Source organism: Egretta garzetta, unplaced genomic scaffold (genome assembly GCF_000687185.1).
Source record: "Egretta garzetta isolate BGI_Z169 unplaced genomic scaffold, ASM68718v1 scaffold7, whole genome shotgun sequence".
Classification (NCBI taxonomy): domain Eukaryota; kingdom Metazoa; phylum Chordata; class Aves; order Pelecaniformes; family Ardeidae; genus Egretta; species Egretta garzetta.
The window spans coordinates 2,623,815-2,624,124 of record NW_009260350.1 but is presented as its reverse complement, the minus strand read 5'-3'; positions in this window follow the sequence as shown (position 1 = coordinate 2,624,124).

Below are 310 nucleotides of genomic sequence, written 5' to 3'. Positions count from 1 at the left end.
ACGGCTACAGGAATGAACGCCATGTGTTTATTTAACTCGGGTATTTTCCAGTTGCTTTTATAAAAGAAATAACTGTCCACGAGGTCTTAAAAGCTGTTTCCCACGGGAGGAACGCGGGCCTGTGCGGGCTGGAGCGCGGTCGTGCCCGGTGCGCCCTGCAGAACCCGGGCTTGAACTTGGCTTTTCCCGGGGCGCTCCGGGGGGGATGCCCGAATTTAAAACCGGGACTGGGTGAGTTTCGCAGCCGGCTGTCAACTCCTTCGAAAAGTCGCAGGTGCCGCGGCAAAACCCGCCGCCCGTTGCGCGGTGC